At 45.3% G+C, this 23,667-nt stretch overlaps 1 protein-coding gene and 1 pseudogene across 1 annotated transcript in view; both read left to right on the forward strand.

The window, feature by feature from the left end:
• Positions 1 to 23,667, forward strand: part of LOC126416750 (Down syndrome cell adhesion molecule-like protein Dscam2) — an 859,584-nt gene that overhangs the window by 21,771 nt on the left and 814,146 nt on the right. The gene's annotated exons all lie outside the window — the stretch shown is intronic.
• Positions 22,279 to 22,396, forward strand: LOC126417283 (5S ribosomal RNA; annotated as a pseudogene).

Raw genomic sequence — 23,667 nt, forward strand, 5'->3', positions numbered from 1 at the left:
TTAATAGTTTATTTATCGGACCTTGAAAATGTTTCGTAGTGAACACATTACCAACAAAGAAGAGAGAAAATCACCAAAAGTAATGATATTTATACATACGCATCACGACACATGTATTTCTAAGCTGCTGTTCACTGAAAGGTTCAGAAATACGCACTGACAGACGAAACCGTGCACGCGAGCTACTAAGTTGCAACGATTCCACAGAGCACAGCTACCGCCATAATTTCGTCCCCCTTGTTACCCCATCCGCTGACGCACTTGACGCGGGGATGGATTATTCAGCTCGGCCAGAGAAGGTTCTCCATCGCCATCTCTGGCGACGTCGGAGCCAAATAGCTATCTATTGTTTTACGAATGAAAGCAAATTAGTTTGTAGACAATGGAAGCAGAGAGCCGAGCCGGGGGAGCGGGAAAGGTCGGTGTCTTTTTCCTCCATTTCTTTTTTTCGTGATGGGGAGGGTGGTGCTAAATGTCTGTGTTCCGGTCGGAATAAGCGGCGAGGTATGGAGGGCCTCCAGCGGAAGAGCAGGGCCGGCAGTGGGGGACACGAAGCTGGTTGCGGACTAAAGGGCAGCGCAGGGCGAGCGGGCGTCTGCGGGCAGCGCAGGTGCCCTACGTTTCTCCGCCTTCGGTTGACCGAGTTACCATTTCTGTTTTCAAAAGCAGATTCGGTCAAAGCGTGGGAACAACCAATTTCTGAAATTACTTACTAGCTAATTTCATAAGAAGCGATCAAAAAGTTTCAGTTCGAAGGCGTAACTGCGACGTATGTGCAGCGTATCGTGACTCCGATGCTGGTACATAAGCACCACTGGCACACAACTTACGAAATTTGTGAGTTAAAGGAAAAGACAATTTATTCTCTGCAAAATTTATAAAAATCAAATATGCTAATAGTATACAAGCTATTTGTTTAATTATATATATATATATATATATATATATATATATATATAGGGTGGTCCATTGATCGTGATCAGGCCAAATATCTCACGAAATAAGCATCAAACGAAAAAATTACAAAGAACGAAACTCGTCTAGCTTGAAGGGAGAAACCAGACGGCGCTATGGTTGGCCCGCTAGATGGCGCTGCCATAGATCATATGGATATCAACTGCTTTTTTTAAAATAGGAACCTCCATTTTTTATTGCATATTCGGGTAATATGTAATGAAATATGAATATTTTAGTTGGACCACTTTTATCACTTTGTGATAGACGGCGCTCTAATAGTCCCTCTTCAGGCCGTGTTCTCCTGTTATTTTCTCTTCTCTTCCCTTCCTTTTCCCGCTATAAAACTCCAATGACTTTATATATTCTTTCAATCTCGTCATCTTCTGCGAAGTAGATAGAGATATAAAATTGTACTAATATGGTAGGTATTGGCTTGGTGCTTGCCTTGGCTCCGATAATGCGTTGACTGTGTCCATCTTAGTAGCTTCCAGAACTCTATTTTCTTAGTATTACACGTACTCCTGAATTTCGGCGCTGGTCTTTCGAAACGATAATGTGCAAGCACAGCGCAGCCACCTAGTGGAGGCAGGAATCGACTGAACGGAAAGGTTGCTCCTTCTGCCGGCACGAAGTACGAACCCGACCGGACAACCTTGGGGCCAGCTGAAATTCGCAGATCGTCATCGCAGGAACCCTTCTCACGCAGTGTATCCCTGCAGCAAGGCCGCCGTCGAGGAGCTGCGAACTAGAGCAACACGCAATTGCACGTTAGCCAGCAGCGAGTTATGATGTAACAAGAGGTCAAAAGTGTCCAGTTTCGGACAGTCTGCCTTTAGTTCGGCTATTTCTTTGAATTTCTTTCAAAATAATGTTATTTTCTTAGTTCAGAAACGCTTGTTTGTTCATTGCACGTTCTCCTTGATTCTAACCCACAAACGATGACAGAGACGCAGGACATGAGATTCGTGTTGAGCGTTCTGTGTACCAGAAGTAGACTAGTTCAGCCACGAGAAACAGCATCTGTGAAAAATTCTATATTTATTTAGAGATAGCCGAGAATCGATCTCGTGTGAGCCTTGTTGGTTGGTGGACCGCGATGCAAACGTTATGAACACTAATTGACACAAAAGGGACTATACGGGTGAAGATACGCTTCATAGTTCATAAACATGCTGGAAAAGTTACACTATTGGCCATTAAAATTGCTACACCACGAAGATGACGTGCTACAGACGCGAAATTTAAACGACGGGAAGAAGATGCTGTGATATGCAAATGATTAGCTTTTCAGAGCATTCACACAAGGTTCGCACCGGTGGCGACACCTACAAGGTGCTGACATAAGGAAAGTTTCCTACCGATTTCTCATACACAAACAGCACTTGACCGGCGTTGCCTGGTGAAACGTTGTTGTGATGCCTCGTGTAAGGAGGAGAAATGCGTACCATCACGTTTCCGACTTTGATAAAGATCGGATTGTAGCCTACCGCGATTGCGTTTATCATATCGCGACATTGCTGCTCGCGTTGGTCGAGAACCAGTGACTGTTAGCAGAATATGGGATCGGTGGTTCGGGAGGGTAATACGGAACGCCGTGCTGGATCCCAATGGCCTCGTGTCACTAGCAGTCGAGATGACAGACATCTTATCCGCATCGCTGTAACGGATCGTGCAGCCACGTCTCGATCCCCGAGACAACAGATGGGGACGTTTGCAACACAACAACCATCTGCACGAACAGTTCGAAGACGTTTACAGCAGCATGGACTATCAGTTTGGAGACCATGGCTGCGGTTACCCTTGACGCCTGCGATGGTGTACTCAACGACGAACCTGGCTGCACGAATGGCAAAACGTCATTTTTTCGGATGAATCCAGGTTCTGTTCATAGCATCATGATGGTCGCATCCGTGTTTGGCGACATCGCGGTGAACGCACATTCGTAGTGTGTATTCGTCATCCCTATACTGGCGTATCACCCGGCGTGATTCGCATTGATGGCACTTTGAACAGTGGACGTTACATTTCAGATGTGTTACGACACGTGACTCTACCCTTCTTTCTATCCCTGCGAAACCCTACATTTCAGCAGGATAATGTCCGCCCCAGTAGCTGAGTGGTCAGCGTGACGGATTGCCGTCCTCTGGGCCCGGGTTCGATTCCCGGCTGGGTCGGAGATTTTCTCCGCTCAGGGACTGGGTGTTGTGTTGTGTTCATCATCATTTCATCCCCATCCGGCGTGCAGGTCGCCCAATGTGGCGCCGAATGTAATAAGACCTGCGATATGGCGGCCGGACCTGCCCCGCGAGGGGCCTCCCGGCCAATGACGCCAAACGCTCATCATCATCATCAGCAGGATAATGCACGACCGCATGTTGCACGTCCTTTACGGGCCTTTCTGCATACAGAAAATGTTCGACTGCTGCCCTGGGCAGCACATTCTCCAGACCTCTCACCAACTGAAAACGTCTGGTCAGTGGTGGCCGAGCAACTGGCTCGTCACAATACGCCAGTCACTGCTCTTGATGAACTGTGGTATCGTGTTGAAGCTGCATAGGCAGCTGTACGTGTACACGCCATCCAAGCTCTGTTTGACTCAATGCTCAGGCGTATCAAGGCCGTTATTACGGCCAGAGGTGGTTGTTCTGGGTACTGATTTCTCAGGATCTATGTACCCAAACTGCGTGAAAATGTAATCACATGTCAGTTCTAGTATAATATATTTGTTCAATGAATACCCGTTTATCATCTGCATTTCTTCTTGGTGTGGCAATTTTAATGGCCAGTAGTGTACTAGCGGGGGAAAAACATCAAGTCTTAACTTCATTGTGGGCGGCCACTATTACCGTGACTTAAGCGAGTTTTCTGTGCACAGGATAATATATTTTGTGTTAGTGTTAGTTAGAACAGAGTAGAAAGTCATCTTGACCACCTGCTTGCGGAATATCAAGCTGGTTTCCGAAAGAGCCGTTCTTGCGCAGAACAGATCTTTAACCTGAAGAACGTCATCAGGTCCAAAGAACTGGAGGAAATAACTACGTGGTCGTGCTTGTTGATTTTCAGAACGCATATCACTGCATCGACCGACAGGCTTTAATGAATATTTTGGAAGAGTTTTGGGTGGATGATACATCAAGAAAGCTCATCAAACAAACTCTCACTAACACAGTGTCAATCAGAACGTAAAACAAGGAAATGGACTATCCCCACTCCTTTTCAACTGCGTCTTGGAAAAAGTCATTCGAGAGTGGAGAAAGTTGTTAGCCCAAGAAGAAACAAATGAAGAGCGGTTCAGACTTGGTCCTAAGAACAATGGGGTGTACATTGACTGCTTGGCCTTTGCCATATTTGCTAAGAACTTAGAGTCAGCACTCAACAATATCAGTAGGCTGTGAGAAATTGCTGAAAAAGTTGGACTCCAGATCTCTATTCGAAAGACAAAATATATGACGAACATCTGTGATGGACTTGAATGGGTGATCATCAGTCTGGGAAAAATCGGACGAGCTAAGAATTTCAGGTATTTCGGTGATGTCATCCTTGAGAATGGATTAGAAGAAGAAGCAATTAATGTCAGGATGAGGAAGTTAGTCTACGCATACCAATTGGCAAAGAATACTTATAACAAAAAGTCTATGAATATAGGGGCCAAGTTTCGACATTATTATACAGTTGTAAAACCTGAGGGCTTAAATGCGACCGAAACTTTGAGCACAAATAGACAAGGTCAAGCTGAGCGTAGTGTATTAAGGAAAATCTTGGGTAATAGATGAGTTGATGGACAATGGCGAATGAGAGCAAATGAGGACTTTTACAGCAAGGCAGAACCTATCACAGCTTCCATTAAGAGGGGACGATTGTTATTTTACGGTCATCTCATGAGGATGGACAATGATCGACTAACAGAAAGAATATGCAGTTTCATCCGATCTAAGAAAACAAGGCCAAGATGGTGGTGGTGGTGGTGGTGGTGGTTAGTGTTTAACGTCCCGTCGACAACGAAGTCATTAGAGACGGAGCGTAAGCTCGAGTTAGGGAAGGATTGGGAAGAAAATCGGTCGTGTCATTTCAAAGGAACCATCCCAGCATTTGCCTGAAACGATTTAGGGAAATCAGGTAAAACCTAAATCAGGATGGCTGGAGACGGGATTGAACCGTCGTCCACCCGAATGCGAGTCCAGTGTGCTACCACTGCGCCACCTCGCTCGGTCAAGGCCAAGATGGTTCGAAGAATGTGAAAATGCTCTCAGGCATATTGGTATCTCAGAGGGAGAAATTTCTGACAGGAACAAATTTAAAAGATTGGTGAACGCTACCAAGGTTTTAAAATGGCGTCAACGTCCAAAAGACAAAGAGGACCATTATCTGAAGAGCATAAACAGGCAAATCTTGGTGGGCTCAGAATATACTGGCAGGAAGTCAAAGCTGGAACAAGAAGAAGAGCTGGACAAGAGAGTGAAGTTGGTTGTTACCACGCAGTCCATAAGAGGCTCAACTCGATAGTAAAAAAATAAAAAGTGTTTATTCGGTATAGATGGGAACAAATCGGCAGTTGGTAGCAAAATAAAAAAATAAAATTGTAGCAGCAGCAGCCCTGACTTCCTGTCGTAATGTGAATTTTTAAGGGATAATGTTTTACTGCCTACGTTACATGTTAACTCGTTTACACTACGTGTGTAGTTCTTGGTAGCCCACTCTCGGAGAACGAAATGCGCCGTAATTAAGTAAGTTAAACGAAACAAATTTTGTGACTCTTCGCTTAGATAATTTACAATGAAAGTTTTTGCAGTATGGGAAGAGCAGTCAGAGATAAGCATGTCGCCTACGAAAACCAATTATATTTTTATTTCAATTTTCGAGCCCATGAATCGTTGCTTCTAGAGTCTACTAAAAAATCTGTAACCAAAGTGAGAATACATTGACCGTTAAGAGCAGACAAACCTCATAAGGTTTTTGTTCTTCTGCGTCTTCTTAACTTCTGCTGCATATGTTCCGCATCGTACACTACAGCCACGCGCGCGACGAGGAGGGGGACATGCACGGCCTGTCCTGCTCTCAGACGGACCGCAGGCGCGCCGTAATGCAGGCAGGCGTCAGCTGTTGGAGTGGACCACTTGCAAACGATGACATCACTCGCGTGCTTTGAGAACGAAGCTCGCGGTGCAACCGTTGAAATCATCGCCTCGAATGTCACGTCTGAATCGAGGAGTATCCTCTGCAGCAGCCCGCCCGGTTGGCCGTGCGGTCTAACGCACGGCTTTCCGGGCGGGAAGGAGCGCCCGGTCCCCGGCACGAATCCGCCCGGCGGACTTGTGTCGAGGTCCGGTGAACCGGCCAGTCTGTGGGTGGTTTTTAGGCGGTTTTCCATCTACCTCGGCGAATGCGGGCTGTTTCCCCTTATTGCGCCTCAGCTACACTATGTCGGCGATAGCTGCGCAAACAAGTTCTCCACGTACGCGTACACCAAGATTACTCTACCACGCAAACATAGGGGTTACACTCGTCTGGTGTGAGACGTTCCATGGGAAGGGGCACCGGGCGCCGAACCGCACAATAACCCTGGGTTCGGTGTGGGGCGGCGGAGGGGTGAAGTGGACTGCGGTAGTCGTCGTGGGGTTGTGGACCACTGCGGCTGCAGCGGGGACGGAGCCTCTCCGTCGTTTCTAGGTCCCCGGCTAACGTACGATACAGTACCATACAATCCCCTGCATCTCGGCAACAACGAACAAAAAACAAACCGCCGAATAACTTTAAAACACAGTCCACGCCGACACAGAACGACTACGAACATAAACAGCACGACACGAATCCCCCTGCCGGGCACTTAATTGTCAGTTACAGAGTAATGATGTATATGTAGCATACACTGCTTTGGGTGTCTTCCCCCCGTAAAGCAGACGTCGTGGCGACGGGAACATTCTCCGGTACTACTGCTCTCCTAAAGAGTCAAAGTTCGACCAGCGTGGCACAGGTGATGACTGGATTTTCGCTTTGCGCAGCATCCGGCTTTAACAGATAAGTGACGTCACTTGTCATTCACACTGTACCGTTCTTAATGACATCATCTTCAATGTCCAGAAAATCGAATGGCTACTGTTAGTTTCGTCGACTATGAAGACATCAGAACGCTGTATCCGTTATACTCTCTCTCTCTCTCTCTCTTTCTCACTCGCTCTTCCTCTCTCTCGTCTTTCTTTAAACATTGGCTCCACGTTATCGATGGTTCTTTTTGAATTATGGGTATACACGTTTTTAGAGATTACAGAGTTCACTTTGCTTGATTTTTTTGATCGCAAATCTTCATAATAAAATCGATGCACTGCCTTGTCAGTACCGTTTTTCACCCCTAGTGCATATTTCAGAGCAGAGCCTTGTCTTTGGGGCTTCAACTGGCTACTAACAAATTGATCATAGCGAGCCTTCTCCCACATGTGCATACGCAGATTATTAATTACAGTCTTCAGTAGTCAGTGTCGAGTATGGGAAATAATTCGTGTAGCTGCAATTTTTTCTACAGTCATAGGACGGAATTCCATGTGCGACATACTAAAGTATGGGCTGTGGTATAAGGGGTCAGTGTGGGGGACGGATGTGGGCTCGAAGGGAAGTTACGTACATTTTTCTAGAATAACTCGAAAATTGCGGCAACAAGCGATAACGTACCAGTACAGAACTGAAGTACAGTAAATTTCCTGCGAAAAAGCTCCCATTCATTTTTTTTTCTCTCTAGGACCAATAGTTAGCGCGCAGAGAGCGAGAGAATACTGAAAACCTCGCGCACCGCGCAAGCGTCGTAACTTAAGTGTTTTTTATAGGTCAGTTTGTGCTAGTTACCCGACTTGTTGGACGACAACTGTTCTATTCAAAGTTTTCGTCTCGATGCACTCTACACTACTGTGGTACGTTATAAACAGTTATGGTTTGCACCTTTTATTCTCAGCTAACACTCTTCGAAAAGGTTAGGTAGCGCTTTTAATCACCTACGTAACACTTAAATTCTCCTTATCGCACGGAACGTAACTGAAGACAAAGCCGTTTAACATGCCCGTAATGCACCTGAAAATATACTGTACAACATTCGAGTTGTAATAGAAAAATTGGAGCTACAGAAATCTAAATTCAAGTAATGCATCTGTCCCGCTCGGTACCTGACGTAGCAAGTGATCACACATCACAGCGGTGCACGTTTCCTAGCCCAACGTTCGCGAATGCATAGAAATTATCTCAGAGATTGTGTCCCGCCCACTGTCACGTCTCGTGAGGGGACGACTGAAGAAAGTACAACACAGCGGGTTTTGAAACTGGAGCAGCACCTGAAAGCCGCGTGCGCTGCAGAGTCTTTGCTCCAGTCCCAAGTCACAGGTGAAGTGGACATGTGTAATTTTTTACATTCTTACCGAGCTCATTTGGAGTGTCGCCTTTCACAAGTGTTGCTTTGTTTCAAAGAGTGGCTGAAGCCGTTGGGCAGTGTCGGCGGTCAGGCGTTATTTAGCAGCGCGGCCTACAGAGGGCGGTGGGAGGGGGAGCAGTCACGCCACTGGTCTCACCTCGCTCCAGCGTTGCACAGGCGAGCCCCCCCACCCCTAGCCTGGATTCGTCTGCTGACGCAGCTCTGCGCTGCAGGCGCCGCCGGCACGTCGACCTGCGCAGCCGCGCGTGCGCAGGTATCGATAAGGAGCATCCGGATCGATCTGTGGACGAGCGCCGCCCGCCGTCCGCTATCGATACGCCCGCTACCCTTACTGGGAGGGACCGCGCTGACTCGCTATTTGCCTAGCGCACCGCTGAACCCTCCCACATAACCCACGCACCGGTAGTCTGCACGCTGTAGTGGCCGCCGTTAGCTTGGAAGCATTCTTATAGTCGATCGGTGTAAAAAACAATAAAAGTCAATCCAGGCTCACAATAATCCTTTCTATAGTAATGAACGTGCTCCATTTGATTAATCCCGGAAAAGGCAGTGGAAAGTAGCGACTGAATCATAGTGTCTATCATTTATTCATAATCTGTACATATAAGAATGTGTGTGCTCCAGCACAGCTCTGGGATGGCGGGAGAAATTTTTTCAAAACAAACTTGGTACGATTATTACTTTCTGAAAAAATACGCTATAGGATTTTAAGACATATCTTAGGGATTTGGAGGGGTAAGACGTAAAAATCAGCGAATACCAACTACATTAGTGTCAAATTCACAGTTTTCCGGTTTTATAGAATGATGCGTAGCATTCCCGATCACACGTAACCCCCATAGAGGTATGGGTGGCGTTAGGAAGAGGTTTTACGGTGTTCCGAGGGCCAGCATTAAGTAAAGAGTCTAGGAACATACAGAAGGCCGCAAGGTGCCGTTGACGTAGCTGTCGCGAGCAGGATTTCAGGCTAATTACAGCGCGCGCAGGGGCGTTTCTTGCCGCGCCGAAACGGAAACAACTAGTGTCCTCTGCCACGAGTTTCTCTGTGGTTTTCAGAGTATAAAGAAAGACACTGGAACGCTTGGAGAAATGTCATCGAAACTTCGTACACATATAGTACTCTAGCTAGGAAAAATTGTCCTGCCTGTATGGGGCTTATGGCGAAGAGGTGTGGCGACGTAGTTAAAAAGTGGTTTAAATGGCTCTGAGCACTATGGGACTTAACTTCTGAGGTCATCAGTCCCGTAGAACTTAGAACTATTCAAACCTAACCAACCTAAGGACATCACACGCATCCATGACCGAGGCAGGATTCGAACCTGCGACCGTAGCAGTCGCGCGGTTCCGGACTGAAGGTGCCGTAGTGACATGTAAGCCTCTTTCTGGAACACTTGGAGCAATTTCAGCGAAACGTAGTACAATCCTGCCACACTGTTTCAGAAAAGAATACCTGCGGGGTAAGATTCCCCTAGCGGGAGTCCGATTTTGAAGAAGGCCGCATGTAAAAATAATCCAACACGAAGTACCTTAGTGGTAAACACACAGTTTTTCAAGTTTTCTAGGCAGATAGCTCACACTTCCGATGATATTTCACCCTTAGGGCTGTGCAAAAGGATATCCCAGCCGTAGAGTAACCGAAGTTGGTGAATATCATACAACGATTCATCACGGGCACTGAGGACACCACCTCTCAATTCAGCAGTCAGCTGACGGGATATCCATCATGCGGACACTTTCCCGAATCGTGGCACATCGCGGACGATACTGTAAGCTGACCCGAGACTGGCCATTTCCTTTACGGTAGTACCCCTGCATTCTTCGGAGCGCCCTCGTCCTTCCACTGCACACTGCGCCAGACAGACGTCGTACTGTGCTGTCATCGTGCGGTGCGTCTGCGCAGCTTCACTACTCAGGAGACGTATCACAGACCGTTGCTCCGAAGCTGTCCAAGTCGAGAACTGGGCGGCCATGTTTGTACCGACGCAGCTTCGTTTTCTGTGATGCAACAAAAAGATTCCAACTATTGGTCATTCGTCGAAATACAAGGATAACTGCTGCCAGCTGGCAAAGCGATAGTACAACTTTTAGGACTCGTAATGTACTTTAGGGTTTTTCATTTGAATCACTTTCCTAATATCAAATCTAACCGATGGTAATGGAAAACATTCAGGAAAAAGGATAAGTTTTTTCTGCAAGAGACAAAGAATCAAGACAGAGGACCTGGTTGAAATTATAGCACTAGAGACTGTTTTGAAGAGAGGACTCGGTAGAGGTAACTGGCGGGGACTGTCCCCGTGGAGTTGTAAGCTTTCTATAAAAAATTGTCTTTACGTGAGAAAACTGCGTATAATGTACTTTAATGTATCATATTCAATTGCTGAGCAAAACTGACTGGTTTGGCCTTGTGTCGCGCATGCGAACAGTATCGTGAAATAAAACTTTATAAAATGCGAAATTTGAAATAAAGAAAAGTTATCTAATTAAACGCCAGAAGAAACTAATTGTGTGTTCAAAAAATGGTTCAGATGGCTCTGAGAACTATGGGACTTAACTTCTGACCCATCAGTCCCCTAGAACTTAGAAGGACGTAAACCTAACTAACCTAAGGACATCACACATATCCATGCCCGAGGCAGGATTCGAACCTGCGACCGTAGCGGCCGCGCGGTTCCAGACTGTAGCGTCTAGAACAACTCGGCCACCACGGCCGGCAATTGTGTGTTCAGTAAAAACAGTATAACTAAAACTCAGTACAGAAGTAATTACGTAAGTGCAATGTTTGACTTGGAATATCCAGAAAAACAAATAACTTTTTGAGATTATCAACACTGTTCACTGAAAATCAGTGTGCTTGCTAGTACGACACGTGACAATCCCGACTACACACTGTCTGCTCAAGAAGGAAAGGTGAGATCTAGCCTGAAATAGAAGTGACTTACCTCTTTCTCAGCACACTGTTTCGTATCTGACGTAGTGACGTTCTCGAAAGCAAACGCAACTCTGCAGATGCAGCAGCTAAAGGAAAATATACTACACACTACTAACTTCCTTCTTTTTGCAACATTCTGGGACTTCGTGTGGTGTAAGGTACAATGCACACACGACAGAACTTTCCCAACTTTACTATGTACCATGGAGGTGGCGTTTACTGTAACGAAAATTGTTCTTGAGAAATCAAAGTCTGATTATTCACAAAAAAAATTACACAAGATAAGAAGACTAACAGTTACAAAATCCTCTCATTGCAAAGAAACTACAAACATTTCATAAATAACTGAGTTATTTGTGACATAATGAAAAACAAAGAGATGAAATTAACACTAATCATTAAGGTTATTAGTTATCTGAGGGACAAAGATTTCCTACAACTACAATACTGACGAACATTTCATTTTTGCGCATACCTTCGTTACCATTAAAATTCCTCCGAAATCTTCTCCATCAATATAAAGAACGAGAAAGTAGTAGCGATTTTAATCTGCCAGGAAGTTTCATATCAGCGCACACTCCGCTGCAGAATGAAAATCTAAAAAAAAAAAAAAATGGTTCAAATGGCTCTGAGCACTATGGGACTTAACAGCTGTGGTCATCAGTCCCCTAGAACTTAGAACTACTTAAACCTAACTAACCTAAGGACATCACACACATCCATGCCCGAGGCAGGATTCGAACCTGCGACCGTAGCAGTCGCGCGGTTCCGGAGTGCGCGCCTAGAACCGCGAGACCACCGCGGCCGGCCTGAAAATCTCATTCTGGAAACATCCCCCAGGCTGTGGCTAAGCCATGTCTCCGCAGTATCCTTTCTTCCAGAAGTGCTAGTTCTGCAAGGTTCGCAGGAGAGCTTCTGTAAAGTTTGGAAGGTAGGAGACGAGGTACTGGCAGAAGTAAAGCTGTGAGGGCGGGTCGTGAGTGGTGCTTGGGTAGCTCAGATGGTAGAGCACTTGCCCGCGTAAGGCAAAGGTCCCGAGTTCGAGTCTCGGTCCGGCACACAGTTTTAACCTGCCAGGAAGTTTCTTATCAGCGCACACTCCGCATCAGAGTGAAAATCTCATTCAGGAAGATTATATCTGTTCCTATTATAACTAAGTAAATGTTGAGGTAACACAGTGATAAGGAATTAAAAATATGCGGGTAAATATATTCATAATAATATGAAGAGATTCATGTACTCTCAGGCTGACATGGGGTACAAACGCACGTTATTTGCGTGGACCTTTGTGATTCGGGCAAGCCAACTGTTCACTTAAAAAATATCAAGGAAACATGCAAATAACTAATATACATTAAATTTCTTTGTTTGCTTTTGACATTCACAAGGGAATCGTATTTCTATTTTATAGATGAGGGACTAAATAATTCTGACTGCAGACAATGAACAGCCAGAAAATTTACTTTAAAATTCTGCTTCCACTCTGTATGCGAGGTCTGCCCGTTGTGCAACACACGCTATCGCTTTCGTCATTTCATGAATGTCGTCTGCCCTTAAATTTAGACGCGTTGAATGATAAGCTGTATGGCGTCACACAGTGGGACATTTGATGTTTCTTCCGCCTCCAAGGCCTGAAAATCGCTGACATACATTTTGCTTTTGTAGAAAAACTTGCGTAAGGAATTACTCGTCATAGCCAAATCTTAATTACGCTATATTTGTATAACTTTTCTGCTTTCTGCACTCAGGAAATAATTAAACCACCGTAGTTGTTTTCTTTCGCAGACTTTAGAAAACGTTTTCTGTTCGTTTCCTGCGTCTTTTTTTTCCTGCCTTCAGAGTTTAAGCGAGCATAATGATTTAATGTTACTACGCAATAAATCTAATATAGAACATAGAGAATGATTAATTAATTATTAGAGTCATTAATAAAAGTCTGATTACGACACTAATAAATTAAGTGATTTAATAACCTCACATAACATTATGTCCAGTAATAGTCATAACGTACTGCTTCACTTTCCTTGTAACGAATAGAGCATAGAAGCGACAGAGTTGCGTCATTTTTAGGACAGTGTGCTTCAAAGGACACTATCTGAAAGAAATGTAATCTGCGCAAGAATGTGTCCCAGAATTTTGTGAAAAAGGGCCTGAATTAAGGACTTGTGAGTAGCGCTCCGGGCTGTCGAGTTGACACGGGGTGGTTAACAGTGAGTAAATTGGCTAAGGGGTTCTTACTGGCTAAAGCGTAGATGTTACTAATACAGTGTGTCCATAAATTATCTTCACAACTTAAGACTATAACACCTTTAAAACTATACTATATGTTAACAAATGGTTTTCATCGTGTGATAACTCAAAGTTTTGTTTCGTCGTTCGTACACGTCAAAATGTGCACACTTATGGAGCACGGGTAATGTCTAATCGGAATTCCATTTCACTTCATGTGCAATTGTTCAAATAGGCTGCGAATGCGTGCCTTCATCCAGTGTAGGTCTCTAACCTTGGTTCAGCGCACCAGACCCTTTACAGAACCCCACAGGAAGAGGTCCCGTGGCGTGGGGTCAGGGGCTCGTGGCGGCCATCGAACTGGACTATCTTGTCAAATCCACCCACCTGGAAACTTTTAATCTATAAACTGACGGACATTGAGGGACTGGTGGGTAGTTGCCCCATCCTGCTGGGATACAACATCAGGTTGCAATAGTTCCGATTGTAACATGTCCAGGTAAACACTACCGTTGATGGCAGACTCGACCAAAAATAATGGGCCGGTGATGTAATTATGAGTCAGTCCCCGCCAAACATTGACCGTGGGACTGTCTCTTTCCATTTCTCGTGTAACATGAGCATGCTGTTGAGCCCACATACGAACGTTATGACGGTTCAGCTTGGCGGGTACATGAAATGTTGCCTCACCAGAAAAAAATTCCAAGAAGTTATTGTTTGCGTCAGTGTTGCGTAGCATATCCACTGCAAACTGTTAGCGCCGAGGTTTGTCCGTAGGCTTCAATGCCTGAAGCAGCTGCCCCTTGCAGGAATATATTCGTAACCTCTCCTGCAAGACACTGATCGTCTTATTTGCAACTCTCTGACCACCAGACACACCTATTTGGCCGGACTCCTTAAAAGCGCCTGCCGTACCTTCTCCAGGTTGGCGTCTGAAACAGACGGGCGAACCGCCTCCATTTTGTGGAGAGCACTATCTGCTTCCATAAATGATCTGTGACAAGCCCAAATAGTTGGTCGAGACGGTAGTTGGTCGAGACCGTGTTCGAAAGTTCCGTTGCACTTGTGTGTCGGACGTCGTCTCAACTAACCAGACCACACACTAAGCTCTCTCCTGTGGCGTCCACATTTGCGCAGGTTTTCATTTTGCCTCACAAGTGCGTCACCTAGAAAGTTAAAAAACTTTATGAGTTATCACTTGTTGAAAACCTACTTCTTTACTCACTTTAAGCGATCAGGCACAATGGACCGCGCGCTGCTTTGAGAGATTGCCTCCACTTCAGCCTGTCTTCGGCTCCTTTCTGTCATCCTTCCAGCAGTCCCACTCTCTGAAGGGCTTTGGATACGCAGTCACTCCATAGAGCTATGGCAGGCCGGTGTCGCCGAGCGGTTCTAGGCTCTACAGTCCGGAACCGCGCGACCGCTGCGGTCGCAGGTTCGAATCCTGCCCCGGGCATGGATGTGAGTGATGTCCTTAGGTTAGTTAGGTTTAAAGTAGTTCTAAGTTCTAGGGGACTGATGACCTCAGATGTTAAGTCCCGTAGTGCTCAGAGCCAATATAATTATTTCTTGTTCAGAAAACGACTATGTTGAAAAATTCTGACAAATGTGACTTTGGTGTAGCAACAGTCGTGGAATTGGATACTTTTGAGTTGGTAGCAAGGATTGTTTTTCCACGATCGTATTGACCAACTGAGATCACACTAACAACTTCAGTTCCTTTTCTTCCTTTGTTGTTGCTTGCTATTCTTCCAGTATTCCCTCATTTTCTGCCCATGAAGTAACAGTTTTATTGTTTTTGTCGTTTTATTCTTCAGCTATCACAGTAGCATACTGGTACATTAAAGAATGTAGGTAAGTCTACTCCATTTGTAAGTAGGCTGTTTAGGTTTTTTATTGGTAACGCCACCTCTGTATGAAAATCACTGGTTGTGCTGTGTGCAGTCTGTGGCTGATTTGCATTGTTGTAATACTCGCCATTGTAGTGTTAGGCAGCTGGCTGTGAACAGCGCGTAGCGTTGCGCAGTTGGAGGTGAGCCGCCAGCAGTGGTGGATGTGGGGAGAGAGATGGCGGAGTTTTGAAATTTGTCATGAACTGCTATATTTATATATGATGATATCAAGGTAAATACATTGTTTGTTCTCTATTAATATCTTTCATTTGCTAACTATCCCTATCAGTAGTTAGTGCCTTCAGTAGTTTGAATCTTTTATTTAGCTGGCAGTAGTGGCGCTCGCTGTATTGCAGTAGCTTGAGTAGCGAAGATTTTTGTGAGGTAAGTGATTTGTGAAAGGTATAGTTTAATGTTAGTCAGGGCCCATTCTTTTGTACGAATTATTGAAAGTCAGATTGCGTTGCGCTAACAAAATGAAACGTCCCCTTTGAACAATTATACACGACTGTCCTTAAACTGACACACAATATTTTGATTACATATTAATAGAGATATTAATAGAGATGTTAATAGAGATATTAATAGATATTAATAGAGAACAAACAATGTATTTACCTTGATATCATCATATATAAATATAGCAGTTCATGACAAATTTCAAAACTCCGCCATCTCTCTCCCCCCATCCACCACTGCTGGCGGCTCACCTCCAACTGCGCAACGCTACGCGCTGTTCACAGCCAGCTGCCTAACACTACAATGGCGAGTATTACAACAATGCAAAGCAGCCACAGACTGCACACAGCACAGCCAGTGATTTTCATACAGAGGTGGCGTTACCAATAAAAAACCTAAACAGCCTACTTACACATTCCATGGTTTGTTTGGAAGCGTAGCGCACAAAACTTGAAGTAGAAGAAACTCGTAACAAAAATGGTCAGTTGGCTCTGAGCGCTATTCGACTTAACGTCTGAGGTCATCAGTCCCCTAGAACTTAGAACTACTTAAACCTAAGTAACCTAAGGACATCACACACATCCATGCTCGAGGCTGGATTCGAACCAGCGACCGTAGCGGTCGCGCGGTTCCGGACTGAAGCGCCTAGAACCGCTCGGCCACAGCGACCGGCAAAGTCGTAACAGAACAGTCCTGTAATGAGCTGTTTCATACCTCTTGTTTTCCTTAGAAAACCTATAGAATGACTAATTTGATGTTTTTTTTATTATTGTTACAGTTTATTGCGCTGCGTACTCTCCCTTTTGTACAAGCCACACTAAAAATCGGTGTAAACGTGTACAGCCGCATAGGTTCTCTCGTGATACTGGAAAAATTTGTTAATTTTTCTCCGCGACTTGTACGGTTTTGTCGTACCTGAATATGGGATTAGTGTTCTGAAACAGCAGTGGTGTAGATGCGTTTGACATAAAAAGCAGCGGATTTTATTCGCCATTAGCACTAAACGAATCTATTCACATTCGTCACTTATCACAGTTGTGGGCACCTGCAGAAATATTTCCAAAAGGAGACAAAATTCTAAAATTGCCAATGTTCATATTACTTAGCCGATGTGGTCGAGAACGTGTCGCGCCGCAACAACTATATTTGAGAAGAAGCACAGAAAACTTTTGCTGCTTGAAACGTCCGATAGCTTTACCCTCAGTATTTTAAGGGGGACTGCTCCGAGAGCTAAACGGTGACCATATTTCAATAGTTTATGGAAACTACACCGTTTTATATTATTAATATGGATTTGGATGATACCTTTTTGATCGAGCGATCTGAAAATTCACGCACACACGATAACATCTATAGTATGCCACTTTATGAAATAAAACTACATAATAATTTAAAAAAAGTTCACCATAATTCCCATAGGGCGGAAACTAATAATTAAAAGTCTGCTGTAGGGAAAAAAATCCTCACAGCCATTGAGCATATCATATTGGATATTAAGAAAAATAACCAACAAAGAGGGCAAATAAAAACTCCTCGACCTGGAAAAACAGGGAGTAAACTTTATAAAAGACTTATTCAACTTTGATGGCATCTCCAAATTTCGAACATAATCATATCAATGGGCTTGTTCCATTTATCGTGCTTTCTACTTTTTAATGTTAACTTACGTAGCTAAAGTTGAACAGAATATTTTTTTGAGTTGGACGGGTGTAGGCTAGGGCGTGTGTACAAGTAGATAAACGTGTGTATAGAAGTAGATAAACGTGTAAAATGCGTAACGGCCCCTCGACACTGGTGCTAGGATTGACCTTCAAGATCCGAACCAATGCAATCGTCGTCGGAATTTTCTCACATTCTTGGGCAACCGTAACAAATTGGACTGCAGAATTCGTCGGACTGCTCGTGGTGGAGGGTTTCTGACAACAGAGGTCGAGAAGGTCTCAGTTCTTGGGGAGAAGAAACCAGTTTTGTAACTTGCAGCGTAGTATGGTAGCAAAAAAAGTCATTGTTAAAAATTCACGAAAGCACAGTAATAATGGAAAAGCCGCGCTCCTGAACCGTGTGACTGCGTAGGCAGTGTGTGAGAGAGACGAGCAGCCGGCAGCGCGGCTACTGGACGTGGGGGGAGAACGGACTCGCAGCGGGCAGCTCGTTTCTGGCAGTGACGTCACGCCTGCGGCCGTTAGAGCTGTGCTGGAGCCACTGGCGGTGCTGGAGGCAAGGAGCGTGGCAGATAAGCGCGGCGCGGCCGACCTCGCGATAGCCCCGCGCTCACAGCTTTGTACGAGCACTGACCCCTGTGTCCGGCCCTCCGCCTTCGCGGCCGCGTCTGAATTTCTCCCACGTCCTCGCTAGCATATATATTTTGTCACACGCTGATAGAGCAGAACAGGCAGCGCGGAGGGGGGATGTGAAAGAACTATACGATACCACTAAGATGCTCTCAAAGAAAAGCTTCCAGAGGAACCGACCAGTAAGGAATAATAAAGGGGAGATACTAACTACACATGAAGAACAATCACGTAGGTGGAAGGAACACTTTAAAGAAGTTCTAAATAGAGACCTCGGTGGGGAGGTAGAAGAACAAGAACAAACGAAATACAAAATCCTAGTCCCAGCATTGGTGTAAATGCACCCACGAAAGCAGAAATTCAAACAGCACTGAAGCAGATCAAGAATGGGAAGGCACCAGGACGAGATAATAAACAACCGAGATGCTCAAAACAGACTTGGACACTACTGTCGAGTTATTGTACATCCTCTTAGAGAAGATATGGAGAGAGGAGAAAGTGCCAACAGATTGGAAATGAGGTGAAAATATCCAATAAAGGAGGTTACTAACTGCAACAACTGGCGAGGCATTACCCTATTGTCTCTACCGAGTAAGATACTTTCGAGGATCATTTCAAACCGCATTAAGGATTCTGTGGAAGCACAATTGAGGAGAGAGCAGGCGGGTTTTAGAAAACATCGAAGCTGTGTGGACCTTATCAGTTCTCTCAGAATTATTCTGGAACAAAGTGCAGAATGGTAACACACCCTCTACCTTACCCTCACTGACTTTGAAGAGGCTTTCGACTCTGTCAGTCGAAGAGTCAGGTGGCATACTCCTGCAAAATATGCCATTCCAACAAAGATTATTAATATCATCAAGGAAATGTATGAAGACTATGAATGCCAACCACTACATAATGGAGAACTAACAGAGTCTTTCCAAGTTAATTCGGGAGTACGACAAGGGTGTATTCTTTCGCCAACACTATTTATTTTGGTGTTGGACCATGTGATGAAGAGACTGATTGGGGGGGGGGGGGGGGACGAAACAGAGGTGTACAATGGGGGATGCGGTATAGGCTCGAAGATCTACAGCGTGTTACAAAAAGGTACGGCCAAACTTTTAGGAAACATTCCTCACACGCAAAGAAAGAAAATATGTTATGTGGTCATGTGTCCGGAAACGCTTACTTTCCATGTTAGAGCTCATTTTATTACTTCTCTTCAAATTACATTAATCATGGAATGGAAACACACAGCAACAGAACGTACCAGCGTGACTTCAAACACTTTGTTACAGGAAATGTTCAAAATGTCCTCCGTTAGCGAGGATACATGCATCCACCCTCCGTCGCACGGAATCCCTGATGCGCTGTTGCAACCTTGGAGAATGGCGTGTTGTATCACAGCCGTCCACAATACGAGCACGAAGAGTCTCTACATTTTGTACCGGGGTTGCGTAGACAAGAGCTTTCAAATGTCCCCATAAATGAAAGTCGAGAGCGTTGATGTCAGGAGAGCGTGGAGGCAATGGAATTGGTCCGCCTCTACCAATCCATCGGTCACCGAATCTGTTGTTGAGAAGCGTATGAACACTTGGACTGAAATTTGCAGGAGCCCCATCGTGCTTGAACCACATGTTGTGTCGTACTTGTAAAGGCACATGTTCTAGCAGCACAGGTAGAGTATCCCGTATGAAATCATGATAACGTGCTCCATTGAGCGTAGGTGGAAGAACATGGGGCCAAATCGAGACATCGCCAACAGTGCCTGCCCAAACGTTCACAGAAAATCTGTGTTGATGACGTGATTGCACAACTGCGTGCGGATTCTCGTCAGCCCACACATGCTGATTGTGAAAATTTACAATTTGATCACGTTGGAATGAAACCTCATCCGTAAAGAGAACATTTGCACTGAAATGAGGATTGGCACATTGTTGGATGAACCATTCGCAGGAGTATACCCGTGGAGGCCAATCAGCTGCTGATAGTGCCTGCACACGCTGTACATGTTACAGAAACAACTGGTTCTCCCGTAGCACTCTCCATACAGAGACGTTGTCAACGTTACCTTGTACAGCAGCAACTTCTCTGACGCTGACATTAGGGTTATCGTCAACTGCACGAAGAATTGCCTCGTCCATTGCAGGTGTCCTCGTCGTTCTTGGTCTTCCCCAGTCGCGAGTCACAGGCTGGAATGTTCTGTGCTCCCTAAGACGCCGATCAATTGCTTCGAACGTCTTACTGCCGCACACCTTCGTTCCGGAAATCTGTCTCGATACAAACGTACCGCGCCACGGCTATTGACCCGTGCTAGTCCATACATCAAATGGGCATCTGCCAACTCCGCATTTGTAAACATTGCACTGACTGCAAAACCACGTTCGTGATGAACACTAACCTGTTGATGCTACGTACTGATGTGCTTGATGCTAGTACTGAAGAGCAATGAGTCGCATGTCAACACAAGCACGGAAGTCAACATTACCTTCCTTCAATTGAGCCAACTGGCGGTGAATCGAGGAAGTACAGTACATACTGACGAAACTAAAATGAGCTCTAACATGGAAATTAAGCGTTTCCGGACACATGTCCACATAACATCGTTTCTTTATTTGTGTGTGAGGAATGTTTCCTGAAAGTTTGGCCGTACCTTTTTGTAGCACAAAGATATCGAGACATCGAAGAGACGAAGAGAAACTGGCCAGGTTACAGCGAGAGCGGAAGTTGCACTCCTCAAGATAAATGTTCGCAAAACCAAAGAAATGCGGATAAATTCGACCACCACGACTAGGCTGGCCATTAACGGAGAGGACGTAGAACAGGTGCAATCTTTCCTCTGTCTCGGAAGGATAGTCACTGAGGAGGACGTCCGTAGTCGCATCCGCAAAGCAAATGGTGCATCTGCACAACTGTACCCTGTCTGGAGAAGTAAGAACATCTCAAAGAAGACCAAACTCCGGCTTTTCAATAGCAATGTGAATGTTCTGTTGTACAGTTGCGAAACTTGGAAGGTGACTAGCCACATCAAAAACCAGCTCCACGTTTTTATCAATCGCAGTCTCTAGCATATTTTAAATGTGAGATCGCCAGATATAATGACAAATGAAGATCTTTGGAGAGAGACAGATCAGCAACCAATCAATATACAAATCAAAGAAAGAAAATTGAACTGGATTGGGCATACACTGAGGAAACCAGATGGATGACTTTGGATTGGAACCCTGAAGGAGTTAGAAAACGTGGTCGTCCCAAACAAACGTGGAAAAGGACGATCGAGAGAGAAGCTGCAAAGGATGGGAAAACCTGGAGTGAAGTGGAGAGACATGCTAGAAATCTTCGTGACGCCCCTATGTTCCAGAGGGAACGACAGGAATTAAGCAAGCGTTCTCTGCAATCCAACACACGCCAACAGCTTGACGTTAGATGTGTCACTGTGCAGCACGTCAAGGCAGTTGAGCTCCATATCACGTCTTCATGTTTACCGTTTCCATTTCAGTCCATTTGATTTTGTTTCGTTTAGCTAAAGTTGAAAACAGGAAAAGCGCGAGACGCACTCGCACTGTGAGGGTGCCGTACAAACTTAATTATGTACGTAGGTAGCTCATCTACAGGTTTTGATGACTCATTTTGCGAGTACCAAACTGTGTGGCGCAAATGTCCGTATGTTCTGACTACATTGGGCCTCGTTAATATACTTAGCTAAGCTCGCGCCTCGTCACGTGGCGCGTCAGCAGCGCTCCTAGCGCATAAAATCGAAACTACAGCGCCAGGGACATTAATTTTTATGGAGTAACGCAGCAACATGAATGGCAGCACTTTTCCGAAACGCGGTGCCAGTGCACCACATCTTGTGTTTATATTGATTCACCCATCGTGAACACGTTGTATATTTACCTACAAGGGTAACTCCGCACCCCCCTCCCCCCCCCCCCTCTCATATTTAGTGGTAAGCTGATGTAGTGGATACTCCGTCAAAAACTGCACATAGATCAAGCATCAAAACAGGAAAAAGTCGTACTGAACTGTAAAAAAAGAAGTATTTATTTTTATTTATTCGTGTCAGAAGCATTTACGATGTATAAAATAATGTACAATATTTAAATGTCGTGTGAATATATATTTGGCAACGGCCTTGCCGCAGTGGATACACCGGTTCCCGTGAGATCACCGAAGTCAAGCGCTGTCGGGCGGGGTCGGCACTTGGATGGGTGACCATCCAGGCCGCCATGCGCTGTTGCCATTTTTCGGGGTGCACTCGGCCCCGTGATGCCAATTGAGGAGCTACTCGTCCGAATAGTAGCGGCTTCGGTTAAGAATATCATCATTACGACCGGGAGAGCGTTGTGCTAAGCCCATGCCCCTCCTATCCGCATCCTCCACTGAGGATGACACGGCGGTCGGATGGTCCCGGTAGGCCACTGTGGCCTGAAGACAGAGTGAGTGTATATATATTTACAAGACAATTATTTACACTTCTGCCGCCCAGAAGTTAGCGACCTCTATTGCATTTGGCGTTGCATCTAGCAGGTCTTCTGTTGTGCATGTTGCTGGCCATTGGGTACACTGGAGCAGGTGGAAGGTCGTCTGTGTTGCTCCACACTCTCAGAGTGGCGGCTCCTCTAGCAAACCCCATTTACTCAAATTGCTCTTTCATTTCGTGACACTCGAGCGTAGTCAGTTGAGGGATCTCTATGTACTCCAATTCTGTGTGTAGCCGGGTGGTACTCTTTCGTTTGGCGCAATCCATCCCACGGCACTGGTAAGCCTTGTACGCCATAGCTCGATTCGACACTGCTGTGGTGCCCAAACTAGAGCCTCGGTAGATCTGAGGAAGCTCTTTCTGGATTTTGGTCGTGGGTTTGCTTGTTCATAGCCATATAGGGGGTGAGCTTCAGAAGTTTCTTATTTTTTCTTCTCACTTTTTGCTGCTACCACTCGGCGGATATCGGGGGCTACAGTTCGCGCGAGGCTGTGCAGTTTATCCAGAGGAGTAGGCTTCAGGCACCCGGTGATGATACGACAAGTATCATTAAGAGCGACATTTACTGTTTTGGCATGGCAAGAATTGAACCATACTGGGCTCGCATATTTTCCGGGAGAGTAACGCAATGCAATGGAAGAGGTTGTCACAGTTTTGGCGTGTGCACTTAATGAGTTCAAAAAAGAAGTAAAATAGAAACAGTTGACCGTACAAGCTCAACACGTGTAACATCGAGCATGTTTCAATTGCCACGGCGGCGTGGTTATGTGGTCACGGTATTGGACTGCGAAGGGTGAGAACAGTGTTCAAATCTTTCGCAGAATCTGTCGTGTCATGGACGTCTCTGTTCGCTGCTTTCATATTTGTGTCTGTGTCGTCGTGTAGCGTCCGTGTGCAACAGCAGACGTACTTACATCCTATTTGTTCTACACAAGTACCACATCTTCTCACTCTTGCGTTCCAATCCAGCAGTTTTGACTCGAATTCCTTTGTTGTAACTTAGTTCGCTACCGTTTATTTGTTGTTTTCAT

Source organism: Schistocerca serialis, chromosome 8, assembly GCF_023864345.2.
Source record: "Schistocerca serialis cubense isolate TAMUIC-IGC-003099 chromosome 8, iqSchSeri2.2, whole genome shotgun sequence".
NCBI lineage: Eukaryota > Metazoa > Arthropoda > Insecta > Orthoptera > Acrididae > Schistocerca > Schistocerca serialis.